General features: G+C 26.1%; 1 long non-coding RNA gene across 1 annotated transcript in view; it reads right to left on the reverse strand.

Annotated features, from left to right (window-relative positions):
• Positions 1 to 24: 24 nt before the first annotated feature.
• LOC127289809 (uncharacterized) overlaps positions 25 to 11,199 on the reverse strand; it is a 31,053-nt gene continuing 19,878 nt past the window's right edge. Inside the window, exons 3-4 of the long non-coding RNA XR_007844218.1 lie at positions 5,953 to 6,054; positions 25 to 174 (exon numbers count right to left, since the gene is read on the reverse strand). This is a non-coding gene — a long non-coding RNA (uncharacterized LOC127289809). The remainder of the gene's footprint in view (positions 175 to 5,952; positions 6,055 to 11,199) is intronic.

The following is an 11,199-nucleotide window of genomic DNA, read 5'->3' on the forward strand; positions in this document are numbered from 1 at the left end:
CGAACTGATAATAATATAATTTCAAATTTACCGCATTTGGTTTAACTTGTTTTTGGAATTTGAAATTTTTTTGTCAATTTTAATTTGATTTAATTACCTGAATTTATAGTACCTTTAATTATTCTAATTATCGGATAAAAATTGTTGAGAAAACACTCACTTTGATTGAATTTTCTGCAACAAAGAAAATAAAAAAGTAAATTAAAAAATTTGAATTAACATTTTTCTTATCAGTATAAATTTTAAACTGTTTTTTAAAAAAATAAAATTCTTTAATATAATAGAAAAATGTGAAACAATTTTTCATTTAATTAATATGGAAAATAAAAACTGTTTTTTTAAAAATGTTTTTATTAAAATTGAAATTGACTTATGTCGACAATCCTATTCGTTTCGAGACAAAATTGATGGACCACTTTCTTCCAATATCGTTCGAAGAAACGACTTCAATTTGATCTCGCACAAACGATAAAATCAGAATCTTTGAAATGTTACTGAGAAGCTATAATAAAAAAAAGGACTTTCTTATTTATTCAACCGGTAAATAGTATATATTTGAAACTATTTCTCTATAATAATTTTTGATACTAAAAAAGAAAGCTTTTTAAAAAAAAAATAAATTAAAAAAAAAATATTGTAAAAAAGAACTATTTTTCTAATCTATTAAAATCTATATTGGAAGCACGAATATAGTTGATAGGAGAGTAAAAATTGATGATAAAAATTTTATTGAATAGAAAAAGGGACAAAAAAAAATCTTGCCAATAAGAAAAATTATTAGATTAGGCTTTCTTGCTCAAATCTCGTAATATTCCAAATCCAAATTTATATCAAATAATTTTTCAAAATACTAAAAGAGAAAAAAAAGTACTTTCAAGATAAATTTAATTTTATTTATTTGAAAATTTTTTCTATACTGTTAATTCAAAAAACTGAAACTACTGTTTCAAAAATAATAATAATAATAATAATAATGAAATATGATGAAAAATAAATGCTTTTGTATGGGTTGTGATTCGTTTTATTAACTCTATTATATAAGAAAGTGTGAAAGTGCTTTTACTGATAGGAAACGACAGGGTGGACCAAATAGAACCGATAACGTTAGGGGAGGAGCCTCAGGCAGTATTTTATAGCTAAATTAACTATTATATGGGGATACAAAGTTTTTGTTATCATCGCTCTAACAATAAATGATTTAAATTGAAATAAATAAATAAAATATTACACTAAAACTATTCAATATTTAAATTTTCTAAAAAAATAATAATAATTTTGTTTAATACAAAAAACAAAAATGAAGATTCTTTTTATAAAAATATTTAATTTTTATATATAAACTTCTAAGTATACTTTATTATATAGATATATTTAAAAAAAGAAAAAGTTAGTTTTGTCTGCGAAAATCGAAAAAAATTTTTCTTTTCTGTTTCGATTCAAAGAGAAGAAGAGGTCGCCGATTCTGAAATCAGATTAGCAAGAATTTATAGGGGCACTTTCTATTCCCCTGACAACTTGTGAGATTGCAATTAATACGCCTCAGGACTTTCTGAAAGCTCTTAAAAACTTATATAAAGACATACGTTATTTTAAAGTTTTTGTATTTTTTTGATAAATTGTTCTTAAAAGTTTTACAAAAAATTCCTAATTATACAAATGTAGTGATTTATGCGCTTTTCTGAGTTTGTAATTAAAAAAAAAAAAATTAATAAAATTCCGGTTGGAGATACTAGAATACATTTTCTAAAAAAAAAAAAAGAAATATTAAAATTAATTGAAATTACATATCATAAAATTGTAAAAAATTTTACTATCAGTTTCATGTTTTGAATTTTAAAATTAGAGAATTTGAAACAAGATAACTTATTTTTCAAATCCTTATAAGCTTTTTTTTTTTGTAACAACCCCTGACTTTCACAAGTCCTGTTAATAATGACTATTTTGAATATAAGGATTTAAGATAGGAGATATATACCCACTCTGAAAACTTTAGGCCCGCTTTCATTATTAGATGCGCGATTACCATATTATTTTATAGCGTACGCAGATTGTCAAAAATGGATGAGAAAATTTAATTTTAAAATTCAGTTTTTTGAAAATTTCTCCCGTTTATTAAATTTAATATTAATAATAAAAAAATCTCACTAAATTCAACAAAAATAAAATAAAATTTAACGAGCTGATAATTTTCCACAAACTGAGAAATAAATCAAATTGAAAATGATGTATACTTTTTTTTTTCCTGTGGCAATAAAATTTAATGTAACATTTCTTAATGTTTAAAAATCTTGAAATATTTTATTACTTGAGCTTCAGTGGAGCAGTATTTATGTTATATCTGGCATGTCCAGGTGGGAAAAAGCATCAAGCACGCACACCCTTCTCACAACTTACACGATATCATCAAGCTCATATGGCTCATACCCTAAAATTTCATGGTACATTTGTCAGTCAATCGATTATTTTCATCAATAAGTGAAGGTTAATTTTAAATTTTTTTAGAGAAACCACATAAAACGTGCGACAAATATATAAAAAAAAATATTTTTTCCTACATAAATTTAATTGGCACATATGCATTGTTGGTGAAACTATATGTATATATTTAATTGAACGATCGTACATGTTAAACTATGTACATCCCAGGAGAAAACGTGTTAGCAATAGTAACATGTTCAATTCACAACAATTAGATGTCATTGAATTTCTAGTAGACTAAAATACACTCGGAAAAAAAACTTCAACAGCAAAATAGGTTTCACTAAAATATATAGTGAACTTATAACTAAAACTTTCACAGAAAATTAAAAGGCATTAAAATAAGCTGCAACGGTTATTATTTTAATCCAATTTTGCTTATTTTAATAACAAAATTTATTAAAATAAGCAAAATTGGATTAAAATAATAAGCGTTGCAGCTTATTTTAATACCTTATAATTTTATGTGTTTGCTATTCTAGTGAAAGCTTTCGCTGTTCAAGGTAAATCTTTTTTTTTCCCCGGGCAAAATAAATAATATTATTTAAATAAAAAAAAATAAAAAAAAGTATGATATAAAACTTTTTTTTTTCTGTGGGAATTTAACGGAATGATACATATGCGGTGGGTGGATGTGGATTTTGCGAAATTTTTGGATTCCCCTGCGCGCACAAAGACAAATGGTGTTATGAAAGTTATACTATATAGGATCCCTTCAATCTGGATATCGCGCACAAGAGAAAGAGAGGGTGTTTTGCCCTCTGCCTTCTTCAAGACGTCAAGACTATATACTTAATAAAGGGACCATAAGGGTCCTCATTTTTCACCAAACACGCACACACGATTCTTTATATATCCTGATTTCTGAACTAATTCCAAAATAGTCATTTCTCACGAAACATCTTGTGCCCTCATATTCTCACTCGTGCAAAAAATCGACGAATCAATCTTGTTTCAACATGATGAAAATTTTCTGACAAAAAAAAAAATAAAAAAAAAAATTACCTCAAATCATGTGTGTCTGAAGTTCCTGAACAAAAAATTTGTTTACTACTTTTTTAACATCATATTTCATATTACACTGAAAAAAAAAAATTCCATTCAAATAATCGGTTACTTGATTATTATCAAATAAATATTTATTAATTATATTTGAGTCAATGATACTTGTTTCAAAATAGAAAAATTATTAGTTCAAACATAGAAATTATTGTTTCAAATAAAAATTATCTCGTTTAAATAAATATTTATTTAATAACAGTAAATCAATTATTTGAATCAAAAAAATTTTTTTCAATTACTTACACGGAAAAAAAGAAAAAGTAATTTTTACTATTTTCATAGTAAAACGGGAACTGTCAGAAGTTTCTGCGCATTTCTGGCAACTTTTACTCCAAAAATAGTAAAGTTTATTCCAGAAATAGTAAAAATTACTACGGAACAGTAAAATTTACTCCAAAAATAGTAAAGTTTACTCCAGAAATAGTAAAAATTACTACGAAACAGTAAAATTTACTCCAAAAATAGTAAAGTTTACTCCAGAAATAGTAAAAATTACTACGGAACAGTAAAATTTACTACAAAAATAGTAAATTTTACTATTTTTGGAGTAAAAGTTGCCAGAGATGTGCAGAAACTTCGGACCGTTTTACTATGAAAGTAGTAAAAATTACTTTTTCTTTTTTTCCGTGTAATGTATCTAAAAGTAAATTAATAATTTATTAATTGTTTAATGTACTTTTTTTTATTTTGCATTGCTGTAGTAATTTTTTTTTTTTTAAATTATAAACCAAAAAAAATTTTAATTCATTTTCACAAAACATGTAAAATCATTTTAGAATATACAACTCGACATATAATATAAATAAAAAGGTACTATTGTCTTCAAAATAAAATGCATCGTTGCACATACATATAAAAGATCAATTTTCTGATAAGAGGACAAACAATGAATCGCGGATAACGTGTAGTTAAATTAGAAATGTTAATTACTAGAATAAATTCGAAGACATGTATATAATATAAGTACAAAAATATGGTTTTAAAAGGAATATTATATTTGCAACTGAGTTTTTTTTTCTTTTTGGACTTCTTCGAGAGAGATCTGAGAAACCATAAGCGGTTTCCCCTATTTGGAAACAACATATATACAAACAAGTCACGTTCAGAGGAGAATATATATATATATATATATATACGCGAGAGGATGTTTTCGACGAAATACGAGATCCGAATTATTGGAACACTTCAAACTGCGACGCGATTTCCGCACGTGGGATATAAATGTTCCCCGAAAAAAAAAACGAGGAAGGATCTTAAAGGATTTGAACGTGTGATGATGGAAAGAAGACAGTCCGGCAAAAACATGATAGTTCACCTGCGCTCCGATATATACATTGTGAATATATTATAAAAAATGTATATATATATATATATATATATTTATATAAATTTTTTAAAAAATATTCCAATAATAGGAGTTTGAATTTTTATGAAATATTCAATGATTTTTGATGCTATATTACAGTCTTTTTTTTTGGCTATTTAAAAAAAATAATCAAAACCAAATATAATTTGATTCATCTGCCAGATATATACAACAAATAAAACAAACATATGAATATTTTTGAAGTCCAGAAAATAATTTCATGGATATTAAGTGACATCTGGTAGCAATCATAAATTTGGATATATGTTTGTCACATCTGTCTGAATATATATAAATTTTTGATTACTCATGAAAGCTTTGTTATTATTATAGTTAACATTATTTAATTATTCTTTGTTTTTATTTTTTAAATAAAAAAAAAAAATTTTTTATTTTTTAAATAAATTTAAAAAAAAAAAAATTTTATTTTTTATGTAAATTATTTTTTTTTATTCAAAAAAAAAAAAAGAAATTCGATTTAGCTATCGTGACGCAGTTTCTGTAAAAAAATTTAGGTATCGATATATATCTTTTGAAAATTATAATAGCATAATCACATTGATAAAATGAAAAATTGCGCATATTGTCCATATTGCTATATCTCTATAATAAGTCAGATTAGATACTATGTAACGAACAGACTTTCAAAAAGTCATCAGCAGCCACTACAACAAGCGATCATTAGGTGTCATAGTTCAATGTATAGGGACCAAAGAATAGCATCATGTACTGCAGCTGCAATTCACCCCCCTGATGATGATGGACCATCCATTACCACCCTGGACAGATGGACGATATTTTTTCTTTTTTTTTTTATTTATTAGCAGAAACTGAATCTTCATTAAATAATCAATTTCACAATTTTTCATTTTTTTTAAACAATGGATAACAATTGTAAACAAAAAAAAGGAAATATTTCCTCTTTTAAAGAGTTTTTATGATAAAAAATACTTTTAAACATTTTTTTTTAAATTAACTATACAGAAAATTTAATTTGCGGTAAAAATTTTCGAGTAAAATTATTTTGAGTAAAAAAAAAGACTCACCGTTTGGTTACATTCCTGATGATATTGCACCTCTGCCAACGTCATTTATCTCTTGATTGTATATATATATAATTCTTCTGGTCTTCTTCTTCTTCTTTTGGCCTGGAAAAATAAAATATTTAATAATTTTGTGGAATCAATAAGAATAATAATTGATATATGTGACGAGCTCTGAAAAAAAGGACCTATGAGGTAAAAAATTATAGGTTATGTCTATGATATACTTTAAACATAACCTATAATTTTTTTTTGCTTCTTAAGTCCCTTTCTATACAGAGGGTTTTTGCGAATCCTTTAAAATTTAATTTAGCCATTCATTGAATAAACATAATAAATACTATATTAAGACACATTAAATTAATATAAATTCAATTAACATTTATAAAACTTGATACTATTTATCAATAAAGAAGGTTAAAAAACATAAAGGACCGTTATAGAAACAAAGAAATGACTGTTGTGGCCTTCAAAGTGCACGTAAGGGACGATCAAAACTTAAGGGTTGTTACCTATATATATAACACCAGCTATGGGACACCCCTCTAGAAAATTTCAACTGCAATAAATTATATTCGGGGCACGCACAAGTCCTAAGGGGTAGGTGAGCACTTTCCCTCTCTCTCTCTTTCTCTTTCACTGTGTCTGCTGCACCAAATGGTACTTTTATTGCACTTGCCAAACACGGTTTTGCATCGTGGTCCGATTTGCTGTGTGTGGCAAATTTATTGCTTTTCTTTTCCAAAGCTTCGACAAAGCCAAAAACCCATTTCTTCTAAGTCGCACAGCATTATACTACGTGCTTTCAATGCCATTTGGTGAAAATTAATCGTCGATTTGTGAAAACTTATCGTTCTTACTTTCTTGATTTATAAAAATCTTTTACTCAACTACTCTTGGATTTAAAATTATACAGTAAAACACACATATACACACTTTATTCAATTAAGTTTAATTTTTTAAAATAGCAGTTTTTACCAAGTAATAAAAATAATAAAAATAATTCTCTTATAATTTTATCAATATTATAATAAATAAATAAATACTTTTTCATTGTAACGCGCGATTGTAAAATCAAATTTCATTTGCGAGCGCTACGCGATGATTACGGTTATTTCACCTAACCAACTGATAAAATTTTTTTTAAGATGAAAATATAAAGATTATCGACATAGAAATCTACCTTACCGACTAATGGTAAAACAGTTTTTTTTGGAAAAATGAAAATATAAAAACTACCTACATAGATATCTACCTTATCGACTAATGGTAAAACAGTTTTTTAAAATGAAAAATTACGGACATAGAAATCTACCTTACCGACTGATGGTAAAAAAGGTTTTTTTTTGAAAAATGAAAATATAAAAAATTACCGACATAGAAATCTATCTTACCGACTAATGGTAATACAGTTTTTTTTTGAAAAATGAAAATATAAAAATTACCTACATAGAAATCTACATTATCGACTCATGGTAAAACAGTTTTTTAAAAATGAAAAATTACGGACATAGAAATCTACCTTACCGACTGATGGTAAAACAGGTTTTTTGGAAAATGAAAATATAAAAAATTACCAACACAGAAATCTACCTTACCGACTAATGGTAAAATAGTTGTTTTTTTTTGAAAAATGGAAACATAACAAATTTCCAAGACAGGAATCTACTTTACCGACTGATGGTAAAACGTTTTTAAATAAAAATTACCAACACAGAAATCTACCTTACCGACTGATGGTAAAACAGGTTTTTTTGAAAAATGAAAATATAAAAATTACCTACATAGAAATATACCTTATCGACTGATGGTAAAACAGTTTTTTTGAAAAATGGAAACATAACAAATTACCAAGACAGGAATCTACTTTACCGACTGATGGTAAAACGTTTTTTAAATAAAAATTACGGACATAGAAATCTACCTTACCGACTGATGGTAAAACAGGTTTTTTGGAAAATGAAAATATAAAAAATTACCAACACAGAAATCTACCTTACCGACTGATGGTAAAACAGTTTTTTTGGAAAAATGAAAATATAAAAATTACCTACATAGAAATATACCTTATCGACTGATGGTAAAACAGTTTTTTTTTGAAAAATGGAAACATAACAAATTACCAAGACAGGAATCTACTTTACCGACTGATGGTAAAACGTTTTTTAAATAAAAATTACGGACATAGAAATCTACCTTACCGACTGATGGTAAAACAGGTTTTTTTTGAAAAATGAAAATATAAAAAATTACCGACATAGAAATCTACCTTACCATCAGTCGATAAGGCAGATTTCTATGTCGGAAATTTTTTTATATTTTCATTTTTAAAAAACTGTTTTGCCATCAGTCGGTAGGGTAGATTTCTGTGTTGGTAATTTTTTTTAATTTAAAAACGTTTTACCATCAGTCGGTAAAGTAGATTTCTGTCTCGGTAATTTGTTATATTTCCATTTTAAAAACTGTTTCACCAACAGTCGATAAGGTAGATTTCTAGGTCGATAATTTTTTGTTTTTATTTTTCAAATTTTTTTTTTTTACTATCTTGTTAATTTTTTAACCATCTACATATATATAAATATTCTATCCTTCTCTCTAAAGTACCTTACTCTGAAGATAATTATAAAACTATCATAAACATAACCAACTAATATTGTTTTTTTGCTTGTTAAAGCCATCATAAACATATAACTTATATAAATGTTTTACTTCTTATGTCTTAACATTTTAGTATAATTAGAATATAATTTTAAAAAAAATGATAGAAGGAAAAAATAATTAGAAAGTGAAAAAAAGAATTAATTTGCAATAAATTTTAGAGGTTGTTGCAAACTTGACAGAAGGTTCGCAATTCGCACGTGATAAATGAGACAGATATACCCTTCTGTTACAACTTCTGATTCGCCAGAGTCGTGATTTATAGCTCTTTTCGTCGATGCGACACTCTTCTTAAAACGAATTATATATATATGAGCCACATTTTAAAGTTTAGACATTAAATTGTTAAAATCTTGTTAATTTTTGTTAACAATTTCTAGGTCTATTTGTATTTAAATAGAAATCAATCTAGAAACAATCTAGTAATATATATTACCTCTTTATATAGTCGCGTAGAAACTTAAATCACGTACGGTAACTTCACGAAGCTTAAAAGCTTTAAATTTAAATTGTGATATATAACTCAAGTTGTATTAAGACCCTTGGCTTTATACAAAATGGAATTATATCAAATCTATACAAGCAAATGAAGACAAAAACTATTTAAATAGAGATGAAGTGCATTACTGAATTATAAATATTAAAAAGCATTGAAAAAAATAGGAGAAAAAATGTTATAATATATTTAACGACTTTAGCTAAATCCGTAATTGTTATTATATGGTTAGCAATTATATTGTTACAGCTAATAATTAGTTTTTGCTGTGACATAGAATTATTAGCTATATAATATACAAACTAAAAATATAATGTACGTGGTTTTATTATCTCTTTTATTAGTCTATAATAAAAAGTTAATTTTGTTCCTTTTTTTGATATTTTTTTTAAAGATGAGCATTAGGGAAATAATTTACAGTGACTGTAAGAGTCATTATTATAAGCTGACTTATGACAAGTTGTTTGTTAGTCGTTCGCAAGGGAAGGTAGTGACATCAGAAGAGCTCCTTGTCGTAGAGACTTATACTCCCCTATCGGACTCAACCGAAAAGACAAAGAGTAGCTATATCTGAACTTGAAGGAAACTTGGTGTATAGTCAACTGCTCCCATAGGATGAAGCCATGTTGCTATTACAACCAACATGGTATGAGACAAGTGCCACTGTGATAAAGATAGGTCAGTCGCAGGAAATTTATACACGTAACAAATTGTATATATATATATGCGTCCAATTAAAATTTACATGTTTCAATTGAAATTTTACACTGAAAAAAAAAATTTATTTGATTCAAATAAGAAATATTTGATTCAAATAAGAAATATTTGATTCAAGTAAATATTTATTTGATAATAACCAAATACACCGGTACACTGTTAAAAATCAAGCTTCAACTTTACACTAAAAAGATTGAAATTATATATTTTCAATCTCGACAAGTGCGAATGTTTTTATTTCATTGGCTTAAAGTTTTTTGTCCAACCAATGACATGCAAACATTTACCCTTTTCGGATTGAAAATATATTATTTCAATCTTTTTATAGTGTAAAGTTGAAGCCCGATTTTTAACAGTGTATTTAAATCAAATAAATTTTTTTTTCAGTGTACTATTGCTAACAAAAAAAAATTAAGTTTCATATACACTGAAAGAAAAATTATTTGATTCCAATAATCGGTTGATTTACGAAATAAAAATTATTTGCTCATAGCAATAGATTATTTGCACGAAATAAATATTTTTCAGTGTATAATTATCTCGAATTTGGTTCATCTGATAGGTGCCTATTTAAATTTTTGAACAAGTACAGTAAATAATTCAAAAAATAAACAATGCTTAAATTAATATATATATATATATTAAATATACAGTAAGCAAACGGAATATGCGATGATGCATTGCCGTTGTTTCTCTCATCTCTTGGAAAACCGACAAGAATTTATCTGCGCTCATAATATATTATACAATATCCTCTTGATGAATAAAAATATCTAGCTTTTGAATTATAGCGACATCAAACATTTTTCTGTTTTGATATAAAAGCCGAAACTTAACGAACCATATCATAAGTCGAGTTTTATCAATTAACCTCTTGAATTTTCCAATATATTTATGATCTTTCTTTATAGACTTCCTCCTTCAAATCGAATTGAATTGAAACGATTATCTGCATCTATTCTTATTGTCAACATGAATCTTCTCTTTTTTTTTTTTTTGAAAAACATTCATTCTCGAGAATTTTTTTTCTTTTATTATATATATATATATATTCTCTTTCATTCAATATCATGACAAAAGTACCACTCGAACTCCTCCCTATTTTTGCGGTTGAATGTATACAGTCAGTTATTTATCGCTTTGACTTGAAGGACTTTTGGATACCTGTAGGTATATAATACGTTCACCTGGCCGCATAACTATATGAATACACCACATACAAGTTTTCCAAGATTTTTTTTTTACGGATATTTTAGAAGAAATTTTCGTTGAATTCGAAAATTTTTTAAAACTTGAAAGTTCCATTTCAAAATTTAAAAAAAAATTTTATATTATATTTAAAGAAAGAACAGTTTTTCTAAAATGCAAATATTAAAAAA

This window comes from Leptopilina boulardi, unplaced genomic scaffold (genome assembly GCF_019393585.1).
Source record: "Leptopilina boulardi isolate dan_hultmark-lab unplaced genomic scaffold, ZJU_Lbou_2.1 LbouV2_51, whole genome shotgun sequence".
NCBI classification, from domain to species: domain Eukaryota; kingdom Metazoa; phylum Arthropoda; class Insecta; order Hymenoptera; family Figitidae; genus Leptopilina; species Leptopilina boulardi.